The 25,775-nt window shown below is 36.2% G+C and overlaps 1 protein-coding gene and 1 long non-coding RNA gene across 4 annotated transcripts in view; one reads left to right on the top strand and one right to left on the bottom strand.

Annotated features, from left to right (window-relative positions):
- LRP1B (LDL receptor related protein 1B) overlaps window positions 1-25,775 on the top strand; it is a 1,911,091-nt gene that overhangs the window by 530,330 nt on the left and 1,354,986 nt on the right. The window lies entirely within an intron of this gene.
- Window positions 16,654-20,494, bottom strand: LOC119470297. Its single transcript, XR_005199178.1, has 2 exons — window positions 20,354-20,494; window positions 16,654-16,869 (listed from the first exon to the last, which is right to left on the bottom strand). It is a non-coding gene; the product is annotated as an uncharacterized LOC119470297 (long non-coding RNA).

A 25,775-nucleotide genomic window follows, 5' to 3' on the forward strand; every position in this document is an offset into this window, starting at 1 on the left:
TTGTAGTTTTTTAGTAGAGACGGGGTTTCACCATGTTGACCAGGATGGTCTCGATCTCTTGACCTCGTGATCCACCCGCCTTGGCCTCCCAAAGTGCTGGGATTATAGGCGTGAGCCACCGCGCCCGGCCTGCAAAAAATTTTTTAAAAAGAACTGTGCTTATAAACCTGAGGAATATAAATAAATATTTCCTAGATATACATATTTTCATGAATTAAATATTGTTAGCCTTTGTAAATCTATGCAATATTTTTCTATTGAATGACTAGTGTAAATTAAAGATCTTTCTTGCAAGAAAGTCAGGTATATGCAAATATTACAAGAAGAGAGAATTTTAAACTAATTGATAGCAGAGTGTCAGCAATTCTTAAAAGAGCAAGTATGGTCATATATGAAAGTTCCTAAAGAGAAAATGGCAGTGGGGGAGTCAATATGATTATTGTTTTCATTGTATAACATATTGAATTGTTCATATAAAGTCTATATCATTTTATACAGCATTTTTTTAAACAACAGGGATTTGGGTGGCAGTTTGATTAACTTAAGAATAAAGACAGTCATCATTTTTTATGGCCTTTATATATTCTATGGAAGATTGGATCTTCATTTGCTATTACTGTTTATAGGATTTATGCCATTAAAGTCAACCCAGCTGTTACCAAATCTTATTCTAGGAATAAATGCTAAGACCTTACTTGAGAATCAATTTCATATGTGGCCTCAAATTTGTATCTCCCTGTTCTTTTCTTTTTCTGAAACTTTTAATTGTTGCTCTTCAAGGAAATTAAGTGAGAATTTTTGTTTCAAGTACCATCACTAGTTTAATTTTAATTTCTTTTATATTAGTCCATCTATTATAAACACAATATACTTATGTAAATTGTTTTTATTTAGAGACTAAAAATTATTATTTTTTTATTATACTTTAAGTTCTGGGGTAGGAACAGACACTCCTCAAAAGAGGACACTCCACATCCAGGTATAAAAATCTCTATTAGTTTGCCAGGGTGACCATAACAAAATATCACAAGCTGGGTGGCTTAAAACAAGGGAAATTTATTCTCTCACAGTTCTGGAGGCTGGAAGTCTAAAATCAGAGTGTCAGTTGCTGCAGGTTCCTTCTGAGAGCTGTCAGAGTCAATCTATTCTATGCCTTTTCTTCAGCTTTTGGTGAAGGCAGGAACTCTTTGGCATTCCTTCATTTGTAGATATATCACTCCAATTTCTGCCTCGGCCTACGCATGGCATTCTACCTGTGTGTCTCCACGTTGTGTTTTCTTTGTACATCACTGCCTTTGGGTCTCAGTCTGCTTCTTCTACCAGTCATTGGTATTAGGGTTCACCCTAATGACCTCATCGTAACTTGGTTACTTATGCAAAGACCATATTTTCAAATAAAGTCACATTCACAGGTGCCAGCGTTAGGAATTCAGCATATCTTCTTGGGAAACACTACTCAATTCATCACATTGGTATATTAATAAACTGTACGGCATATTAGAAGGTGTTGAATATACATACTACATTTTCCCCTCTGCATTAGGCTGAGGTTATGTTCATTTAACCAGAAAGCTTACAATGAAATGGAATTTTTCAAAGTGTATTCTGTGAAGCACTGGCCCGACAAAATTTTGTGTAAAAAGACTCCAAAATCAAGGAGATTGGTTTTTGTTTTATGAAGCATCTACCTTCTTTCTTTATGCTTCACAGTGTCTACTAATCCATTGAGGATTATGGGAATTTTGTAGTTAAAAAAAAAAGTACACATTTTCAAAAGAAATTTGACCATAGTATTCTTTTAATCTTAACACTTTCTTCAAAGCTATTATATTACTCAGAAAATAATAAAACTCTACAATAAAATCATAGAATTCTTCCTCCTCACTGGTTCTGGGACATGTTTGCAGGGGTTAGCCAAAATGGAAAGCAGAATTGACTCCAATGTACAGTGGCCAAGTTGATTTCTTATTATTGATAGTTGTTCAATAAAAGTACAGATATACTCTGCTGTTGGGCTACCAGAGTGGAGTCCAGAATTATCAAAATCTGTATCTCAAATCCATACGGATTAATTATTAAAATTTAATAAACAAGTAATAAAAATGTGAAGGTTCATGTGGCAGTGTGAAAACACAGGCTCATTAGGAGGCAGTGCAAGATTCTTATATGGATTTTTTTTAATAAACAGTCAACAGCTCTTGGGTCATTTCATGGTCACTTTCTAGAGGCCCGGGTAATACTGGCTGCTGTAGTGTCAATGACTACAGGAGCCAAAAGAGCTATATTATGCACCTACATTCAAGGAAGTAATTACCAGAGAGAAAGGAGAATAAGCAGGTAGGCAGAAACAAAGAAGTCAAGAAATGGAGCACCCAATTGTCACAAAAAGGGAGGAGGACAAGGACAGGAAGGCGGCAGACTTCCCACCCCACCCCCCCAAAAAAAAACTAATATAAAGTGAAGATGCTTTATCACCTTCTCATTATTGCCTTGGAAAAACTGAGCAACACATAGGCAAAGGGGTGTGTACTGGGTTGAACCTGTAGTACTCTCCAATGTTTGCCTATGGCATTAATGTGAAGAATCTTTCAGTAAATGGAACACTCTTTCTTTTACATATCTCATATTTACCACGAAGCCTCTGGTAAATTTGGGTGTGTTTCTGCAATTAGTCCAGGCATCTCTGATATTATTTACAATCATCCCCACTGCTTCGCAATATAATTCTTCTGAATTTAAATATCGTGTTATAAATATTTACTCTGCACACCTCTCTGTCTTCAGTTTGTCTTGTGCCCACAACTTTACCCTATGTAGTTTATTCTTTAAAAGATAGAAAGAAAAACATCCAGCCATATCTGTAATAAGGATTCCTCCACCTGAAGCCTAAAGGCAGAAATAAGATCCCTGAAATATAGGCTCTTAGCCCACTTGATGAAGACACTTCAAGTCTCAGGACAATTAGCATAATGTTCCCAACTAAGCCTACTTAAACACTGAGTTTTCCTATTATGAAAGAAAAGTTCTGGAATTTTCTGATCCATAGTCAGACCTCTTTATCCATTACACCAGTGGCCCACATCCTGGATGATTAATTCTGAAGCAGTCATTTAATGAAGCTTTATTTGGGGGATATTAGAAGGTTTGTTGTTTGTGTCTCAAAAGTCCGGCTTTCTATGCAAGCACACAGTTGCAGGCAATAAAACACTACCCATTCTAGTTCCATACTTTCCTCATCCATTTCCCTGGGTAACCTAGGGTATGAATCACATTTTGAAAAGAAGGAATCATTAAAATGGCTGTATAATTATCCAAAAGCTTACCAGTTTTACCAGTCTCTGAAGAAAATCCCATTAAATCAGGCTGTGTCCCGTCTCCCCAAATAAGACCATACACCAGAGGCTTATGAGAGCTTATGATTTCGAGGTCATTAATTAAGCATACACCAGGTGAAAATGTTTCCCAGAACCCTCTCTTGAATTCACATTTATTTTGTGTTAACCACTCTCCCTGGCATGGCTTCGTACCACATCTAGAGGCCATTTAAACAATATTAAGATAACAACATTAATTCACTGTTTTTCTGTTAATCATATAGAAGCAGATCAGCTTGTTATAAATAATGATCTTACCTTGCCTGAAGCTCAACTCTTAACACTTGTTCTAATGCAAATCCCTCTCCTTTTGTACTAGCTGCAGAGTAATAGCTTTTAAGGCTGTGCTCTTGTTTCTTAGGTTTCAATACTGTTAGGGAGGGAGAAAGTGGCTTCACTTTTAAATTTGAATAGGATTGCTTTCCAAAAAAGTGTGAGGAGGAGGACACAACCTTTCTTGACTTGCTTTGATCAAAAGCATCATTCTTCTCTTTTCCGGTGATGATTACTGAATTGAGACTCAAGCAGCTTGTGTGACAGATGATGTAATGTGTCATAACTTTTCTTTATCTGCAAAATAAGTATATCGTATTGGAAAGTCAGGAAGTTTTGTCAAGGTTTCATTTACTTTCACATTTGGCTCATACTTACTAGAGAGGAGGTGTAGCTACTCCATTCCTAGCAGACCATAGTTAAAACATTTCTGTCATTTTATACGGAGTGTGTGAATTTCTCAAGCTGGTGGAATAAAACAGGCAAATGTGCAATTGCACTCTAGTGTCTAGAGATCCTTCTTTGCTCACTTGTATAATTAGGCATCACTTTTAAACAACTTTCTGCATCCCCTAGGGGACTTTCAGGAATATAGGAGGTGGTGTTCCAGTAAGCTGGTGCTAATGCTGCAGCTTACTGCTAACCAGCTGCACATCCAGTCAAATTCAATCCAGTACAATGTATCTTCTTTAAAAGAACTTCAAAATAATACAATTATAACCTGAGAGTGAAATAAATAGGCAGTGTGTTCCTGATCTCAGTGCTCTGGTTTTTCCTTCTCCGAATCATCGGCTTTGCATTCAACCAGCTTTTGCCAAGTGCCAACAACATACCTGTCGTCACTCTGAATGTCAGAAAATGCTGAAGAAAAAGGCAGACTTGCTCCCTGACTTTGTGGAATTCCCAGCCAAATGTTGTAGAAATCACTAGGCATTTACAATCAAGTAAGAGTAACCATGAAGTTATGCGCAGGATGCAATGAGGGGCCAATGAGGGGCCTGCCAATTTAGAAAGGGCAGAAGAGGTTCTCAGGGAAAGTACTGGCTGCCCTGACATAGGAAGATCAAAAGCTAAGCTCAGGGAAAGAGGTCAGAGAGTGGCAAGGGGCTGTAGATAGAGAGAGCAATTTGGGCAAACACGTGGCAGCTAAAAAAAAGCATCGTATTCAAGGGAAACACAGTTTACAATGGCTACATCACAGTGAGCAAAGAATAATGGAAATAGGGCTTCTTGATAGGCTGTATCAAAGAGGAGGTTCATTACTTTTTTGAATTGTCAGTTTCAAAGTTAAGAGAGAGCTGCAAATAGCTAATTAGCCAAGAACATACTAATTACCAAATCTTCATATCAGCTGCATAATAGAATTTGAATGATCTGTCCCAAAATATCCCTGGTATAGAGACAATAATTTCACCATTAGATATTCATTTATTTGGCATTTTAGTACTGTACTGTTATTGAACAGGACATACATTAGCTAGTTTTTGAATATATCATTTTAGTGTAAATTACTTTAACATATATTGTTTCTAACGTCAACTATTAAGATTAGATTGTGGAAAGACTGATGAAAGCAAACAGAGGAATATTTAGGTAGAAGACACGTTAGGGGAATTGCTCCAGGGAAAGGCAGAGCTGTGTGGGCACCTGGAAAAAAAATCATTAGATAAAAAAAGGGGGGTTGAAAGAAAAAACATTAGCTGACAGAAGCAGTGGAGTGTTAGAGTTCATTTTTGAACCACTTATGACAGTTGATTCTGAAATTTTTATAAATTATGAAAGCTGACTGCTAAATACAGTCATGGTTTAAAAAGGAAAAATATAAGCATACAATTAAATAGATTATATTAAAAACAAATATTCAAAACTCATTACTTTCTAATTATTTCATTTAATTATGGTCTTTGTTATTTAAGACTGTTGTAATTGCACATTAGTGTGAATGACTAACATGAAAATATTATGTTAGCAATAAAGTTACTGATAGTAGATAGTAAACATACACTATGTCTAAGGATGGATTCTTATTTTCTTTAGAGATCACTCCCCATGTTTTCTTTGAAGATCACTTCCCACATTACTCTTTTAAAAGTGGGAAGTAATATATGGAAATACTACATACTAGTGTTCTTCTATGCATCTCATGGCAATTACGTTTGTAACTTGAATTTGGCCATATCAGGAATATTTATACCACAAAAATTAGCAAATAATAAGTCCGGGTTTCATTTATTGTTTTGTTGATTGTCCATTGTTGACTTAAGACATTAGTGGATTTTTAAAAAATGTTAAAAATGTAGATTGAACTTAAAATGGTATCACATCGGCTGGGTGCAGGGGCTCACGCCTATAATCCTAGCACTTTTGGAGACCACACCTGAGGTCAGGAGTTTGAGACCAGCCATGAACAATATGGTGAAACCCCATCTCTGCTAAAAATACAAAAATTAGCTGTACATTGTGGCGTGCAGCTCATCCCAGCTGCTTGGGAGGCTGAAGCAGGAGAAATCAACTGAACCCAGGAGGGGGTGGTTGCAGTGAGCCGAGATTGTACCACTGCCCTCCAGCCTGGGTAACAGAGTGAGGCTCCATCAAAAAAAAAAAAAATTGAAAAAATATTATTCCAACATTAAAGAACTGCTATCCAACTCAGCAAAGAAATCTCTCAGGTCATTGACGAACAGGTGAAATCTAAAATATATTCATTATTACATTTTGGTAAAATAAAATTATCAGCCAACTTTTATTTTGAACCCATGCTCCTTCATCAGTTACATAAATAAGTTGGCTACTAATATGAGTTTAGCAAAATCAACTGAAGTATTTTGTGAGAATCAGCTGACTATAGAGAATTTACAATAAAGCATACTGTATATAGGATTACTATTTGTTATTAATAGGCCATATATCCTTTATATCAGTAATATTTATAATTTTAATGCCTATATATTTTTTCCCATAATGTTGGTTGTGAAACATTTACTGGGACACCAGTGAGTAACAATAAATAAAAGTCACATATTTTACAATTTTGCCTACATTTAGCCTTTGTGTGAGGGTTCCTTCCCGTATCATTCCTGTGAGCATACTCAGTATTCAGTGTTTTAACTTAATGTCATTGGACAGTGGTGATCTGGATCTCTCAATACTCTGCTCACCATAGCCAATATCGGAGAAGCTGTTCATGTGATGAGCTCTGGAATATGAATCATTCATTTAACATGACCTTGTGTACTACTGTTCCCATTACCACCAATGGCCTTTTGTGCTATTTGGAGCATACATAAATGCTCTAGTTTTTGGAATGCTTCTCTAGGGAAAATCTGCCAAAAACCATGCAGTGTATGGCATTGAGTTTTACTAAACAAATTATTTCTTATTCATTTATTTAAGACAGTATTGCTTTCTGTCACCCTGGCTGGAGTACAGTGGCATGATCCCAGGCTCAAGCAATCCTCCCTCTTCAGCCTCCTGAGTAGCTGGGACGACAGGTACACAACCATGCCCAGCTATATAGTTTTTATTTTTAGTAGAGATGAGGTCTCAGTCTGTTGTCCAGGCTGATCTAGAACTCCTGAGTTCAAACAGTCCTCTTGCCTCAAGCTCCCAAAGTGCTGGAACCACAGGTGTGAGCTACCATGCTTGGCCTAAACAATTTATTTTTAATTGATCACTTTGTCTTTTCTCTACTGAAACTTTGGGACAATATGTTGAAGCTAGTGGAAATGTTTTGGATGGGAGATCCAACCTACAGTGAAAATAAAATGAGGGGATGGAGTAGGGTGGAGGCTGATCTCTAAGAAAATAGGAATCTATCTCTAGAAATACTGCATGGCTACTATCTGCTAGAGATCAGTAGCTTCTTTTTAATTATTGTTAGGTTATAGAAGCTGAAGGATGTGTCACAAAGCAACCCGAGTCTATTTGCTTTGGTTAGAGATGACTTTGACACAAATAGCTTTTACGAAAGTGAAAGCCATTGGCTGTTCTTTGTTTCAGTAGGAGTAATTTGCAACAGGTTTTTGTATAAGTCCTAATCCAGAGGTGAGTATGCATTCACTTCTGTCTGTGTTATGAGAAATGTTAAGAAGGATTGTCTATTAATCTTTGTTTTTGTCAAAAGAATGTATAGTTAAAGTTCACTATCTTAAATTTTGTAAGGGTATGAATCAAATGTATGCATTCCACTGAATACCTAGTGCTTAGGTGTTCAAAAAGCTGGCCACACAGAAGGCACTCAAAACATATTTGTTGGAAGAAAAACAAGAAAGAAGGGAGGGAGGGAGTAAAAAGGTAAGGAAAGTAATACGTTATATAGAGTAAGTGTAAAGGCATAAAAGTCAGATGTAATCTCAGCAGTGAAATGTAATAATGGCAATACTGTATTACTAATATATTCCTCGTATAGTTTGCTAGGACTGTCATTACAGAATAGCACAGACTGGGTGGCTTAAACAACAGAAGTTTTTTTCCTCACAGATATGGAGGCCAGAGGTCCAAGATCAAGGTGCTGGCAGGGTTGATTTCGCCTGACACCTCTCTCTTTGGCTTGTACTCAGCTGGCTGCTTGCTGCATCTTCACATGGTTTTTCCTCTGTTTGCATACCCTCGATGTCTCCTTTTATGTCCAAATTTCCTTTTCTTCTCAGGACACAAGTCAAATTGTATTAAGGCCCTTGCTAAGGGTCTCATTTAGACTTAATCACCACTTTAAAAACCTTATCTCTAAGGACAGTTACATACTAAGGTACTGAGTTTAGGGCTTCAACACAGCAATTTTGGGGGAATACAATTAAATCTGTAACATGTTTCTTTCCAGTTTAGTTTCCAGGCTATTTTTCATTGCAGAATTGACATGCAATTTTTAAGCATTAGTTTTAGCTTAATGTTCTATATTAAAAATTTTACTATCCCAACAAAGCTTTGAAAACACTAATATAAAGCTTAAATAAATATCATTACTGGCATACATTTTTACCTATTACTTCATTTGGCCCCAGAAATTATTTTCAGTGTTGAATCTCATAAATAATAACACATCTATCAATATTTGTTGAAAATTCATATTACCTTTTTAAGATTCTTGATGTTGTTAAGGGGTCACTGAAGTTAGAAATAATGTGATCAACTTTATTTCCCATGGAAGAGCATCATGTGATGTGCCTCAAAGAGCTGAGATGAGGAAAGCATTTCTTCTCTAGCATAGCTGTGTATAAAAGACATAAATTGTTCCAAACGTGTACAAAGAGCCATTCATAGACTTTCAATGAAATAATATCAGGCATGAAAGTTATTTATTTGGGCTCAATGGTTTGTTTTTTTCTTTTGCATTTTACTAAACTTAATTGGACTTTATTTTTATAATAAAAATGAAAGCAGCTGAATGATAGAATGGCTTAAAGGAGAAAAAGAGGGAAAGAAAAACATACATAACAGATAACATTTTGACATTGACTATGAGGATAGCACAGTCTATATATTCTGTCTGATGCTCAAGGAAAAAAAAAATGCTACTTTTAACTTTGTGGCTGAGGTGACCTTTCCAAAGTCTTGGTTGGTATACAGAAAGTGTATTTTTCTGTTTAGCAGTAACAGCCGCAGAAAATGCGCCTGGCCTTTACCTGTGTGTTTATGGTGGCAGAGCCCAGTGGATCATGTAATGGGCTGAGTATTAGGCTGCCAGTTTCAGCCCAGCTCCAGGCTATTCTGCTTAAAGGGACCTGGCTTGAAGCCTGGAGTTCCAGGTGGTCTTACCTGACTTAGCTAAAGAGGTGTCAGGCATTTAATTATCCCATAAACCTGAGGATATAGAGGAGATTCAAACAGGACTTATGTAATTCTGCCCCATATTAGCCATGATGAATCCACTCAAATAGGACCTTTCTCAAAAGGAAAAAAAAAAAAATCTTAAATTGGGTGTCAGCATTTTTTTTGTACAGGGCTAGATAATAAATATTTCAGTATTTGTGGGCCACATATGTCTCCATTCAATATTCTTCTTTGTTTTTTACACTCTAAAAATGCAAAAACATTGTTATATCAAGCAGCATACAAAACAAGCTATGGGCTGGATTAGCCTGTGGGCCATAGTTATCTTTAGTCTGCCAATTTGCACAAATAAATATGGCAAATCCAGTGTGCTCCATAGTGACACAGGATTTTTCTCAGTCATTTTATCAGCCAGGGACCTCTGGCTGGCAACAATGCCACCTGGGTCATGCTACATGCCTCAGGAGACTACTCGCCCACTCTGCCTGTCTGGGCTGTGCCTGGCTCGTTCACTGGCTCAGGCCATGGCTGGTCTGGGTGTACCCCAGCCCACCTGTGTTATATAGCTTGTACCCGAGTTCCAGGGTTCCCAAGTTATCGTCCCACATTCAAGAAGAATGAGGATAGGCTGACAATTGAAGGGTGAAGAGGATGGAAAATAATTTTATTGAGTAACAGGACAGCTGTCAGCAGAGAAGGGACATGGGGGTGGTCCCCCACCTGAAGCCACGTGGATTCTTTCTAAGTGTGGCTGAGACCAGGGCTTTTGTGGCTAAGAATAGGGGAGTGTGTGCTGATTGGTCTGTGAGTATGCAAAAAGGCTAAAACAAAGACACCACTCAAAGGTGGGCATGAGAGCTTAAAACACCAATTAGGGAAAGGTAGATATATATAAAACAGGTGAAGAGTGAGGATCAATCAGAAGAAAGTATACTAAACAGGAAGACAGGTTCTCAATCCAGTCTGCGGATGTGACTTGTAGCTGGGCTTTCAGGCTTTAAATTGTCTTTGGCTTGAAGGTGGGGTTTCACTGGAGACCTACCCCTCTCTGCCTAGGATTATCTGCTTCCTGTCTCTATGAATAATAGTATTTTTTAATCCCTTATTTTACCATATTTATCTTAAATTATATCCCCTGTACACAGAGCTTGCTTCATGAGGAGATCTAACTAGAGAACACTGTTATAACATGACATAACATTTAACAAGTTTTGATATTAGATTATCTGTCTTATCTGACCAACTATTTTGTATGATTTATATAAAATGTATACAATAGTTTCATTCAAACGTTTGCTGCTGTAGTAAATGGTGTTAATCCCTTTCATAAAAAATGACATTTCCATGTACCATCTATATTGACCATCCATCAATATACACTTCACACACAGAAGTTCTTTCTTAGTTGTTTGCTTTTGGTAACATCTCATACTTAAGTACAAGGTATAAAACTGTATTCGTTTGAATCTTCTGTGAAGAATTAGGAAGATGTAATGCCATTACATCCCTGGAATCTAGCCAGGCTCCTAAGGCAATCTCCTTACAAAACTGGGTCTTAGAATCTATAATGACAATTGTTGGTTAGAACTTCAATGTTAGGCTTTTTCCTGAAGAAAATACTTTTAATTAAAGTGCTATCCTCAACAAGTTTTCTTCAGAATATGTTATATGATTGCTTTTCTAGATGAGTTTTGAGAGAAGAAATTAAACCGAAGTGTACCTGATGAAAGATCTATCTTTTTAAGTAACTATGGTATGCACAATTACAGACTTAAAGTAATAATAAAGTAAGGTGTTGATTCACAGTATTTTACTTAAAAGCCTCAAATATGAAGTTTTAAAGTAGAATGCATTACCTAGTGATCACTTATGATATTACAATATTGATATATTAGCTACTATATATATCAGTCCTGTAAAATATATAAATGTGATAAATTCTGAATGATTCCACTATAACTTTTTGAGACAGAAAAATTCCCTTTTATCTGTATACCCTAATACAAGATATAGGCAACCTGAATCATGGAAATATGAATTGGCCCAAGGAACATAAACCTCCCGGAGAACAAGCACTTTTCATGTAGAACATAGGATTTACTGAAGGATTAGTAACTACTTAACCTTTTACAAAAACACATGCATACACACAGGCATATTCAACTGAATTATGTTACTATCATAATTTATTTTTTTTATTTCATTGACACAGCTTTTCTATGAAATGATTGGTAACTCTAGGAGACCACTTGTTTACCTCTTGCCTTCCAATGTGAAAGGTGTAAATAATATCCTTGGATTGTATTCACGTAATTTACTTGCGTGAGTCAGATGCTGATCTTGCTTCCAGGAATCTAAGAGTGACACAGCTAGGCTTAACTTTAATTCAGGCCAATCATAAGCCATCACATTCAGTCTAGTTTATTTTGTGTCTTTTATCAGGAAAAGAAACATTACTTTTCTGGAATTTGTGACACAATTAGGTAAATCTCAATTTATGCATTTCCAAATATATTGAAATCAGTGAGATAATCTGTATTCAGTGCTTGTTACATATAAGTTTCTCAAACATTTACTGGCATCGTATCTACATAAAAACAGGTAATATTAGCATTAATTAATTAGTTATGAGGACTGTCCAACCTCATGTTAATCTCTGATTGTTTATATTGTCACCTGTAGATTGGATGCAAAAATTACCTTTTAATGTAAAAACAGTTAATGTGGGAATATTAATAGGTTTAGGCCCTGCCCATTATTGCTTTGAACCTGGGAATATTAGGAGAAAGCAATGAATCCTGGCAAGCAGAGGAGAATTGAACGAGTGCAGAGCCCAAAGGATTCTCTTAAGGAAGATTTTTTAGGGAGTTTGGAGTGAAAGAGAAATATTTTGAGAACAGCTGCTTTAAAAGAGATGAAGAAACAGATTTCAGGAACTTAGCAATACATTGCAAATATGATCCCTCTTTATAATATTTTGAGAGGATTATGAAATGTTTAAGTTACTTTCTAAATATTGTTTAAATTACTTTCTAAATATCTTTGCATGTTTGAGTTGAGCCAACATAGAACTGTGAGTATCCTTGACTAATTATACGTGGATTACATTTTGGGAGGCAGCCTTTAAGTTTCAGTACTCAGCTATACTTCAAGTAAAAATCAATACCTCGAAAACATATTTTTAAGCTGGTTACAACCTCACCAGACTTATAGTGCAAAGGGTAAAGGTTTACCCTACAAAATTTTATGCTTCTCAGAATACTATTGCAGAGAGAATCACTGAAGACTATTCAGAGACCTAATACAGTTCCTTATGAAATTGAAAGCTAGAAACTTATTCCACCTCCACAAACACAGACATTCTTAAATTGGAGTTCTTGGTGGATGATAGAGGGCATGGTAGCTATGTTTAGGCTAATTCAAGTCATTTACTCTGCTCTGGTAACAGAGATTTCCCTGGGAATTTGTCTGTTATTCCGAGTAGAACTGCTGACACCAGGTATTTGCTATTAAAAACTTGAGAAATGTGTATGTAGTTTCTTGTAGAATATTAAGAAAATAGTGCTAAGGCAGGGCGCTGTGGCTCACCCTGTAATCCAGCACTTTGGGAGCCTGAGCAGGCAGATCACTTGAGGTCAGTAGTTCAAAACCAGCCTGGCTAACATGGTGAAACCCTGTCTCTACTAAAAATACAAAAATTAGTTGGGTATGATGATGCATACTTGTAATTCCAGCTACATGGGAGGCTGAGGCACAAGAAGGGCTTGAACCTGGGAGGTGGAATTTTCACTGAAACTAGATCACTTTACTGCACTCCAGCCTAAGTGACAGAGTGAGAATCTGTCAAGGAAGGGAGGAAGAAAAAAGGAAGAGGAGGGGAGGGGAAGGAAGGGAAAGGGAGGGGAGGGGAGAGGTGAGGGAAGGAAGGAAGGAAGGAAGGAAGGAAGGAAGGAAGGAAGGAAGGAAGGAAGGAAATAGTGCTAAAATATAGATTAGATTGAGCTATTAATATGGCCTAGAAGTAGTATTAAAAGGTAAAAAAATACATCAAGGTGAAGGCCTGCAGTAATGTTAGCGTTGTTTGTGGTCTGAAAGTCACCTGATTTTTGTTTGTATAACAACATACCTTACTGACCTAGGAACTATAGGTGGCAAGTGATTTGTCTGTGTTCATATGCTGAATCCATAATTGCACATCAACAAGATACGGTACTTATAGGTACAGCATGGAGAGATTTCAACAGTGGCAATCTGCCAGAAGAAGTAGCACAGTTTGTAGAAAAATCTGATGTGACTAGAGGCATTTCATGCACAGTTATTAAGGTAGATAGATAGACTGACAGACAGACACAATAGCTTTAGGACCTATTTTAAACTTAAAGACTTCCTGAATTTGCAGCATTGTTAATCTAATCAATGTTGAGCCAGAAAATGGGGAAAATATTGCAGTACTTTGGAAATAAAACTAAGACTAAATTACAGAACTCATTTAAGGGGGGAAGATAGACTCCAAGTGCCTGTATAGATAGAGGTGTGTTTGTCTCTTAATCTTGGATTACCAAGATGCCAAGAAAACTACTTTCTTTGTGACAGCACTGAATACAAGAGGGACTGCTGTGGCTGCCTGGCCCTCTGTGTCTCAGTATTTTGGAGGCATAGGTACAAAACGGGCAGAGATAGTTCTGCATTTGTAAAGGGACATCTAGTTGCACCCTGAATCCATAAGGAAAATAATCTAGGGACTAAAGCAATTTTTCTTATTTTGTGGGCAGAGACGACTCTTTTAGGTGCTGTTGACTTTTCCTGCTCAGGGAAGTCGAAAACATGAGGGTTAGCTCTGTGTCTAATGGTGGTTAAGTTTGCAGTACATTCGAACTACAGCTTCTAGTTGACCCATTCACTTTAAATCCTGATACCAACAGATAGTCACCTATATCATCAGTCACAACTCACCATCCCCTTCTCTTCCCAGTACTAACTCTATCATTGCTCTAGGACCCAATCCTTCAGAAAAAGCATATTATGCTCTGCTTTGTAGGATACAATAAGTCCCCAACCAGCGATTCTCAACTTTGTGTATCGTGTATTGGATTCACTTGGGAAGATTTTTAAATGTCATCTGTTTCCCACTCCAGAGACAGGCATGATTGGTCTGGAGCAGGACTTGGGTATTGCATTTTTTAAAAAAAGCTCTCCAGGTAATAGAGAAGGCACAAGAAAGACTGCTCTAACCAAAGCACGTAAACGGAGGTGAGGGGAGTATTGTGGTTGGAAAGGGAACTGATCACTATTTATACCTTTTTCACCACCTCTACCTTCTACCTACTTGCTTTCACTTATTGGTGATGTTGATCAGAGTACTGAATGGTGTAGGAAACTAGAGATGACAGACAGGGGAGACTGATCTACACTTGAATGAGAAAACTGCCATGAAGGAGCAATAATAGAGTAAAAGATGTGGGTGTGTGTGGAGGGGCCAGGGAGTGTGCCAAGGCAGAAAATATTATCATCCAAGTGGCCCAGGCGGGAAAGGAAAAGCTTAGAGAGAAGAGAGACAGTGTGGGGACATGTGTAGGCATATGTGTTAAAAGGATATCAGAAAGTCAGATTTCAAGAGGGTTAACTCTGTTTTATAAATTGATCGTTTTTAAGAAAACAAGAAAAAATTAAATTGCTCTTCGAGTATTTTTGATAGTCTGTTGTTTCTTTAAGTGAGGCACAGATCTGACATGGAGACATAATGCAGTTCACCTTTATGTACTTTATATCTGTGTAACATTTTTCTCTGCATCAAATTGTACATATCGAAGAATAAGAGGTTCAAATGAAGTAATAAAAAACTTCAATTGATCCAAGCATTCTGATAGTAATAGTTGTAAGTTCTAGCCATGGTTACCCTAAACTAAAGGTTCAAATGATAATTCAATTTAAATAAAATTTAATGTTCAAGTTTTACACTTCCTGCAGTGGCCAAGAGTTAGATTTTATTACACAGGAAGGAGCCTTTGGATCTGGACATCCTAAAATCTGCCTTATGAAGATAACTAGTAGGAAAATCCCTTTCTCAAGCAAAACAAGCTATAGATCTGAAATGAAATAGATAATCAAAAAGTTGAAGAGGGAAATAAAAAAGCCAAATGGAGAAATAGGATTTTTTTTTCACGAGCACTACCTCTAATGCTGTTTTTCAATTTCCCAGACCAATTTGGCAGTAACACAGTAGCTATGAACAAAAGTGACATGACTGCTTGAGTTGCTGATGGCAAAGTGACAAAATGCAGCCCTCCGTGGAGTTGATCTGAAATAGCGACTTTCCAAAATTAGAGCACTTGACAGGAGAGGTAAAAATGGGAGGGGGGAATTGAGCAAAATAAAAGCAAGTCCATTTTTTATAGGCTTGGCTTCCCTTTGTATTTGAGAGGCTGCAGCCAGAAGGGCTATTTCTGGTGTGGCTATTGTATTTAATGTTGTCTGATCAGCTGTTTTTAGATGAGTTTCTACTTCTGAATTTGCCACTGCTTTTCACCTTCTTTGTGGTGTGGCTGCTACTTAGAAGGAATTGTGCCACGGAGTTTTCTGTGGCTTCTGTACACTCCGTGACACAGAGTCTCATTTCATCTTAATTTCTGTCAATCAACCATATTTAAATTGAACTCACTGTTTGCATGTATATCAAACCTCGGTAATAGGCTCAGGTTTAAAGAAATAAAGTTGATTAGTCAATTATTTCTGCAATTTTCTACTAAAATCTCAACTGTTGAGATTGTTTTTTGAAAGCATACCATAGTGCTAAGTTATTCTTTGAAAGATTAGATGGAAAACGTACCAAATACTGAATTGTATTCAATGGATACCAAAATATATAATATCCTTTCTGTCCTTAAGGAATTTTCCATTTAGAAGGTAAAGAAGAGGTGAAGAGCTCTTTAAACTACATGAGCTTTTCAAAGACCTATAAGTTTTGTAATCAAGCCCTAAAATAATCAAGCCATTTTTACTTTTTAAAAAATTAATAGGTTATTTGATTTCTATGGTTGTTTTCCACTTTGCTGTTTGGTTTTATAGCTTTTTAGACAGTCTGACTGCTTGTTATTTCAAGTAACAAAGTTAGATAAGTGCCAACTATGTCCACAGTGCTACTAAAGATACTGTGGCATTCAGGATGAAAAATATTCATAGTCTACCTTTATGATTATGCTGCCCATTAAAGTATAAAAGAAACGCTTACCCAGAGTTAGGTTCCAAAATTAGTGATTAATGTAAAAACTATGTATCATAAAAAGTATCTTTTAAAATTTTGTAAATTTCTTGTAAGTTTCTGTATACATGGCTTTGTGTGTGTTAGATTACCTCTTAGCGAGTTCAGTGCAGTCCATTTTCTTTTGGGCATAATACTGTTCCTTTGCTTGAATCCCAGATGAGGTTGTTGGCTTGTTTACAGAGTCTTTTAACCCTGAAATGAAACAAAAATACAAGACACATAAAATATAAGTTGAATTGAAAAAAGCCACAAAATCCTCATTCCTGTTGTTAATGTCTGATATGTTTAAGTGAACATTCATCATTTAAATATATTGTATGATGAATCTCCACTGTACTAAAAAACTATATCTGTACCTTAAGAGAAGTAAAAATAAGAGGATGTGGGTTTCAGATTTTTAAAAAGCGAATTTTTCAATAAAGGACTCAGAAAGAACTTCATACAGCAAATTGTATTTGAGATTTTAAAAACAGAGTTGATTTTGACAAACTGAGGACCTTCCAATATAAAAACATGCATTCTGGACAAAAGCACAAAACTTGCAAAAGCGCACAACTTGCAATAAATTTAAAATGAATGTTTAAATGAATTGTAAACATACCATACTGATGGAAGTTTAGAACACGAGTTGACCATTATGAGGTGAAGGTGAAGGGCAGGTTGAACATGTTATTAGCGAGAAGGGGTTGTACTTAACTGGAAAGGCCACTGAAGGGTCTTGTGAAGAGAATGCCTTAGTAGTTACGGCTCAAATCTATGTACTAATTGTCTAAGTTCTCATAGGGAGTAGGGAAGAGGAAAACTTGAGACAGAAGTAGATTGAGCTAGATCATGATGGAGCTAAAGAAAGCTGGAATTGGGAGAGTGATATTGGAAACAAGAAAGTAGAGGGAGGACCCAAGAAATATCATTGTGTGTGAATTTTGCTTCAAACTGATGGCTGAAATGGACAAAAAAATCTGTGTAGGAAAAAAATCTGTGACAGAATCACTTTAAGTCAGCTGAACAATTATTGTATCAATGTGTCTGTGTGTAAATAGTGTCAGAACTTATGTATGTGTGTGCATATATATACAGACATTTATAGATTTTTTACACATCATATGTCTGTATATATACATGGAAAGTACTATATCTTGGTAATGTTCATAAAATAATCATTCATCATAAAATTTTCTCCTTTACCTAGGATTCATTTAAAACATGGATTAAGTAATGTTTCAAATGTTTATTTTTTAATGGCATACAGCACATTCCTGTTGCCTTATTATGAGCATCACATTTGGTATTTCTCCTGCCTTTTTTATGCCTATATACTGTATCTTAGTTTAACACATTCCATTTAATTTTCTGTTCTTTGCACCGGACTCGAAGTTGAAATTCTCCAAAAGGGTTTAGAATCCTTTTCAAGTGATGAAATTTGTTAGCAAGCCTTTTAAATCCAGAATGTGATTAAGTTCATCACAATTACTTTAGATCAATAGTGCATTTGTGCTTATCTTCAATGTGCTTTAGGAATGTATTCTGTCATTATTATTATTAATTATGTGTATTACCTAATAAAAAAAGAAGGCTACTATTAATGCATACCTGCATACATCTATTCATCTGTCCAAATTTCTCTCATCATTTGACTTTTGAACAGATAAGTTTTCTTGGGCTTTCAAAACAAAAAGCTATTTCACACTAACTTAGAAGAAGCAGTATTTTCCCATATCATTCATAAGTTCTGATTTTTTTATCAAGTAATTTATTTCAAAAACTCAATTTTGGATGCTGTCATTCAGCTCCAAACATCTTTTGTCATTCTTAATTATATTAATAATTTATAATATCTTTTGCATTGTGTTATAATAAAATTGAGTCAAAGATGTATATCCAGGATAAGGATTGGAGTAGCTAGGGTGATATCTAAATTTAGAAAATATAAACAAAAGGTTTGCCATGGTTCGTTCTATCCATTGGTATCCAAATATCAATGTTCACATATAATTAATTAATATAGCCCTGTAAATGTTATAATGCTATATACAGTGTGTCTGTGTGTGTGTTTTAGATCTATTTCAATAACTATAGATCCTCCATAGTTGGATTCAACATCTGAATTACAATTTATCATTCATTGCTCTAATTAATGCATCTTTGAAATGGATGCAGATAAATTTCAATTAACTTTCAGTGACTAAATTTTCAAGTATGGTACAGCACATCATGCAACACTGGATATTCTTCTGACATGAGTTTCTAATGTATGAAAAACAATATTTTCATAGATTTGAAGCTCCTTCAATGCTTGTGATAGTAATGGGAACTTGTGACTTCTGTTTACCTATATGGCTTTTAAGTAGCGGATGCTTGGAGAAAATGATGAAAGATGTGAGTCATATTATCTGCAGAATTTTTCTAAATTTTTTTTTTAATTTGTCAAAACATTACATAAAAGAATGGTAGTATACGTGTAACGGAATAAATTCCACACTTCAAAGCTCTGTCACATTTTTCTGCTTAGTATAGTATCTTTTTTCTGCCAAAGGCTGTTAACACTTCAATAAAAAAGCTGATAAGGTGTTGTCTCATTGTTTACAAATGTCCAATATAAGAGGCTGATTGGGTTATTTTCCCAGCTCATTATCGAATTTTATGTACAACAAGCCTAGAAACCAGTATCTTGAGAGTATGTTACATTGTAACACAATTAAATTGACTCTTTGAGTGTGACTCTCAGCAAGAAATACATTTCACATCATAACCCAATAAATACATTTCTATATTTTCCCTAGACTCTGGTTACCTGAAAGAAAAGCTTCACAAAGCAACATTTAGCCTTACTAATGCACTCTTATATTTTATCTTCTAATTTAAAAATTAATATTTGTAATCCTGCACTATGTAAAATGTAATCAAATTAATAGGTAAATATATGTTTTTTTTCAGTTTTCCATATTTTGCTTAAATATTTTGTTTGTACTATTCCATCTTTCATGAATCAAGATTTTTAAAATACTTTATATAAAAAGGGGACACAAAGCATCTAACAATTTTTAATGCATAGGGCATTGTTACAAGTTAAAAAGAAGGTCTCCTGTAGCTCATAAACTTCTATAATTTATGAAAACCCTAGAAATTACAGAATGTTTAAAGCTAGAAGTAATCTTGACAAGAAGATGGCATACTTTTATCTTTGTTCATACTTAAGATTGTATGTGGCCTATATATCAACATCATAAACAATCTAAATATTAATTCAAAAATTTATCTTCTTTTTCTTTTTGGCTTATATCCAATTAAAATGAGGATACTTTTATTTAAATATCTAAAGGAAGAAATTTAATTAACTGGCTATCGGATCAATGTGGTCAACCAAATAACAATTTTGATAAATTAATAACCACCTCAGTCTCCCAATTATCACTTTATATTTGCATTATTTAAATTGGTTGTTTCTAACTCAGATTCATCTGATTTCTCTGTGTTGCTTGGTCACACAGGAGAAAAGTGAAATTCCTCTTCTTTCCAGCACTCTGAGTTTTAGATTAGAGCGCTAAACACTTTGAAACACTCTGGACACTTCAATTCTGTATCTACAAAAACGTTTGTATTCTAAATATTTTGCTCAGTTCTTTTGATTTACCAACCAGATTGCTGTCTCTGTGGAATTATTAGGGCCTATTCTTACTGCTTTCACCTTTTGCTTTCCCAGTGTTGTGGTCTTTCTGCTCCTTAGCTCAGCTAGGTCCGTGTTCTTTTCTTAACACCAGGATGAATTAGGTGCATACACACCAAAGAGTGAGTTGAGTAGAATTTATTAAGCAAAAGGAAAGCTCTCCGCAAAGAAGGCAAATGGGGCAGAGGGTCCCCTACTCAATGGCCGGAAAGTCCCCCATCTGGCTAAGTCTGCATCCTCTTATGGACTCAGAATGGGAGTGCATGCTGATTGGTTTATGAGCATACAAAAAAGGTTAAATCGAAGACATCACTCAAAGGTGGGGACGACTGTGTAGAAATTAGGAAAGGGTAGATAAATATAAAATAGGTGAAGGATAGGAATCAATCAGTGGAAAGTGTGCTAAACAGGAAGATGAGTTGTCAATTTGGGCCAAGGATTTAACTTGTAGCTTGGCTTTTAGGCTAATAACAGCTGATGACAGGCTTTGAAGTCATCAGCTTGGAGGTGGGGTTTCACTGGGGACCCATCGTTGTCTGCCTGGGCATTTGGCTACCTCCTGCTGCTCTCACCAAGTGACTGTTTTCTTCAATTTCCACATTTAAGAAAATCAAAAATATTTCTTAAGAAAAAGTATTCAGTATATCTCACTTGTGACACATATAAAAACTAGAAGAATAAACACATTTCTTGCTAAGAACAACTAAATAGTGTCACTCATTCATACATATATGTCAGGGGGGTACTTTCGAACAATGAAACGAAATGTTTTCCTGGTAGGAATACACTGAAGCTGTTTATCTTCCATGGGGCCAAGTTTCTTCTATGCTTTGTTTGTTTGTTTTTGTAAAAGCCGTTACAGGTTCATGCCTTCGCTGGAATGTAAAAATTCTTCACCCTCTGTAATCCCTAATTATCCATTTGCAGAATCATCATTATCTAGTCCTGTTATGTTGTCTCTTCTCTAGAGATTTGTTTGTACAACAGCCAAATTTTCTTATTTCCCAAATTTTGGCAGAAGTTAACTTCAGAAAACTTGTCCTGAATTGACGTTGTAACATTTCTACATACTACTAACTTTCCATTTATAGGAATAAGGGAGACTATATTACTAGGAGTTAAAGGGTTTTCCTATACATTTTGAAAATAAAATGACCTTGCCCACCAGACAAGTTGTTTTAATTAAAAAGTATTTCCTTCAATGTTTGAATGTACTACAGAGTACCAAGGATTCTTTTTGTTTATAACAACAGTTGCTAATTATGTGAGTGAAACCTAGAATAGAATCTCAAAAATGGGCCTCCATGGGGGGAGTAAAGGAATTTCACAAGATGCCATGAAAAGTGTGGTATCTCTTACCTGATTTTTAATGAGTCTTCTCTCCACAATTCACACCAGGAAAGTCCTAAATCACAAGATATGTAGACATATGCTTTCATATATTCTGTATCTGACGATCCTTTAAGATAAATTAGAGTCTGGCTATTTTCGGAATGTTTATGTCCCACAACTTCAATTACTGAAACCTAATCACCAAGGTGATACCGTTATAATATGGGGCCATTGGGAGATAATAAAGTCATAAGGGTGGAGCCTTCATGAATGGAATTAGTGCCCTCATAAAAGAACCCAGAGCTAACCCCTTATACCAAGTGAAGACACAGCAAGACAGTGCCATCTATGAAACCAAAATGCAGGTCCTTACCAGACATCAAATCTGTTGGCACCTTGATCTTGGACTTCCCAGTCTTCAGAACTGTGAAAAATAAATTTCTGTTGTTTAGAAGCTCTCCAGTTGATAGTACTTTGTTATAGCAGCCTGAACATGCTAAGACAAGTCCCTGCCCTTGGGAAATTTGCAGGTGAAATGCAGAAAGCCACATAAACAATAAGGATGGAACAGGTGAGTGAATGAGTGGTTGGGAGAAAGAGAAAGCAACACATTCAATGTTGTTGCAGAGGATCAGGATGTGGGGTTAGGGGGAGTAGTGGGGCATCAAAGAAGTCTTTCGGGAGAAAGTTGAGAAAGTTGTGACTGAATTATTACTGAGGGATGGAATTCCAGGTCATGTGATTTACCAGTCAGAATTTTCATAAGCCTACGTAGGTTCTAAACAATTGGGTCACTAGAAGATTTTGGACCATGTATTTAAATTCAAACACCTTTTTTCCCTGTCAACACTGGGACTGGTGTAGAGCTGGCTAAATAACAGCTGGCGACTGTGTCCCAAATGTTGTTATAGAAAAATTCCCAAAAGGAAAATATAAACTATATAGTCATTTTTATGGGCTTAATCATTCATATAAAATCATGGTCCACATTTACAATTAAAGCCTATAGACATTTGTGTGGTATAAATTGAGAGCTAAATTTAGGTCTGTCTGCCCAAATTGTTTCATATCAACTACCCCGTTCATAAACACGTATGAACACATACAAACACACCTCCATCTGCAATTGTCTTCAGTGACCTTACAGTTTTCTCCCTGAGCAAAACTTCCATTAAAATATGTTTCTCGTTGGCCTCTGCTATAAGCACAACTGTATCACCTGGGAGAGGGGACACAAACACATATTTGCTCTTTTAACATTTTAACTGATTTGTTTTTTCTTGTGGCCTGGTCAGCACTTGGTCCAGATCAGAGGCCTGAAAAAACAAAAAACAACCCGGAACTAAAACCAAGTCTTTGATAGATGGAGATATTTTAAGGCGTTTGGATCTTTCCTAATGAGAGAAGCCTGGGTAGAACGCTGTTTTTAGAGACATGGGGAATGCAGGAAGCTATATGAAGCTTTGAAGTAATTAGGAAGTATGAGAGAGGGAAGCAAAAATGGACAAAGTGCATCAGCAGATACTACAGGGTACTTCTTAGAGCTGCCTCAGGTTAATTCACCAATCGCCTTGGCTTCAGAGCATCACTGCTAAATTATCTCGTAATTACAGTTAGGAGGGCAGAGGTAGAAAGAGATGAGTCAAGCCGTAGGCTATTTACCATGGCTCGGGCTTCAAACACAACCAAGGAGGTAAAGAAAGAGAAAAAACTGTCAAAGACCTTTTAAAAAGATATGTTTGTGTCAGGACAGGCTGTGAAGGGAGAGACAAGAGACACATGAGCAAAGGAAAGGCCTGCTGTAAGGCTGGGCTGGTGTCCTTGACTGATGAGTTGGGACATGAGCAGTCACTGTCCTGTGGCAATGATTTTACATCAGCAGCCCGGCATATCTGGTAGCAGCAGGAGGGAAATATGAAGTATCTCCTCTGATTGAAACTGTTAGGGGATTCGTGGAAGAGGAACACGAGTGCCCAAATTGGGAGGAGACAGATTGTCAGTTTAATCCCTGCACTTTTGGGGAGAAAAAACTTTCTGATGAGTGCAAGGAACTGGGGCCTTGTTTCACTCTTTTATAGCTCATCTTAGAAATGATACCCTTGCTTGCCTATAAAAAAAAAACTGTTTGAGGCTTAATTCAGAATGACATCCCCATTTAGGCCATAAATGTTTGAAGCCTAAACTTAAAATCAAACTCTCTTCCGTCTCTCTGCTACAATGACAAACCCTACGGCACTCCAAGTATTTTTATGTGTATAAATTGCTTTTGCTGTACAAAAGTTTTTAAAATTCAGCCTTTGTGTCACAAAGGAATAGGTGAAAGTATTAAAAGGGTGGTAATCTCAGCAAGAGTTTTAAATTCAGCTTATGTCAGGCAAACACAATTTGGTTCATATGTTTCATGTTATCTAAGTCTCTTTTTAAAAAAGAAAAAAGGACTCATTATGCCAGTGAAAAGCAATTTATAATGAGACCGTCACCAATAATTGTTTGTTTTAGGCTGTGAAGTGGTAGGGTACTTTCCTGCCTGGATAGAATCAAGTAAAAATAACCATGTTTTTTCTGCATTTCCAAACAGGATAGGTCGTGATGAATAAGCTATTACATTTCAAAACAGACATTTTGATGAAGTCAGGATAACATGAAAAATGGCAATACCTTTCAAGTCCAAGAACTTGTGCAATTTAGTGACTTCTTAAATTTCAAAGAATATTATTTATTTGAATAATATTATTTAACTTTGAATAACCTTATTGCGTTTCTCCAGATGTGCACCCTAACTCTTGCAGACATGACCTAATTTGTTTTCATAACATACCCAAAGTAGATATGGTAGTTTGTCTACTCAATAAACGGCAATATCCTACCTCCCAGGATTTAGCCCTGTGACAACCTCATCACTCTTGACAGAGCTGAGAAGCAGGATTTAAACAACAAAACTCGAGGCAGAATCAAAGTTGCAACCACAGAGCCCATGCAACTAAGCAAATGCATTTTTCTCTTATGAGTGTTCTCTTAGACCTGACAAAATCTTATTTTACTGACAATTTTAACAAGTTTGTTATTTGGTTACCAAACCCACTGCCTGTTAGGAAGCAGCAAATTAAGAAGGGGAAGCAGCTGCGAAGACTTGCACAACGATAGCAGTTAAATGTGTCAGCAAGAAAATGGAAGAAAATCTGTAAAAAGCGTACAAAGAAACTCAAAAATCACAGGAACTAAGCTATTTAATAAAGGTAAACAGATCTACAAACTTCTATAATCATTGAAGTTGCTATGGTACTACGATTAGTACTCCTCATGATGGTCGTAGGTCATTACGGAAGTGTTATTTTAAGTTCCATAGTTTGATCAGTTTTAAGAAAACAAGCAGAGTAAATAACTGACTTAGAAAGATTTTCATCCACAAGTCATCTTTTTTTTTTCCCAAAGGAGGTTTAAAAGGTTACACTTTAGCTGTCATGTTGTTTTTGTTCATCCTAACTCATCATTCAATATTGCAAGAGAGTTTCACTTACAAAATTAAACAACTAGAATAAAAATACAGTTATTGGGTAATGAAGATGTCCAAGTTCATTTAATATATACCCAGCTTCAAAATCATCCTTTAAAATAAAGTCAGGGAATGTTTTTAACATGTCTTCTTGTGTCCCATGGCTAAATATATTACAACATTTTTCTGGTATGATCAAGGTTGCAGATTAAATTCTCCATATGGACCTGTTATCTTATTGTTTTTCTTGGCCCCCATTTATCCTCCTAAATGGCATATAACAGATAAAATTTATTTCTACTTCCAGAAAAGTAACCACATAATTATTGGAGTAACATCTGATTATCTACATATTTTACAACAGCATCTTAAATAATAAAAATCCATTCATTTACTGGGTTCTGATTTCATATCTATAATGTAGACAGGGAATGAGAAGAGCTAGCTCAGAATACACAACTACACAAGCACTGTGGCAGGCACAGTGCTAGTGTCACATTATCTTGCAACAAATCTGGAGAGCCAATTTTTAGATAACGAAATTGAAACCCGTGGAGGGAGCTTGTATCAAATGTGTAATATTCTTATTTCTTTAGCATGCTGCTGGAG

Source organism: Cebus imitator, unplaced genomic scaffold, assembly GCF_001604975.1.
Source record: "Cebus imitator isolate Cc_AM_T3 unplaced genomic scaffold, Cebus_imitator-1.0 Scaffold27, whole genome shotgun sequence".
Taxonomy (NCBI): domain Eukaryota; kingdom Metazoa; phylum Chordata; class Mammalia; order Primates; family Cebidae; genus Cebus; species Cebus imitator.